Consider the following 206-nt stretch of genomic DNA (forward strand, 5'->3'; position numbering starts at 1 on the left):
ACAGGAGAGTAGGTGGCGAGGATGCTGTAGCCGGGCCATCAAACAGCAGAGTAGGTGGTGGTGAGGATGCTGTAGCCGGGCCATCCAACAGGAGAGGTGGTGGCGAGGATGCTGTAGCCGGGCCATCCAACGGCAGAGAAGGTAACAAAGATGCAGTAAAAAATGACAATGTTAAGTAGATGCAGATATATAATCCACACGGTAGC

This window comes from Sinocyclocheilus rhinocerous, unplaced genomic scaffold (assembly GCF_001515625.1).
Source record: "Sinocyclocheilus rhinocerous isolate Xijiao unplaced genomic scaffold, SAMN03320098_v1.1 scaffold8497, whole genome shotgun sequence".
NCBI lineage: Eukaryota > Metazoa > Chordata > Actinopteri > Cypriniformes > Cyprinidae > Sinocyclocheilus > Sinocyclocheilus rhinocerous.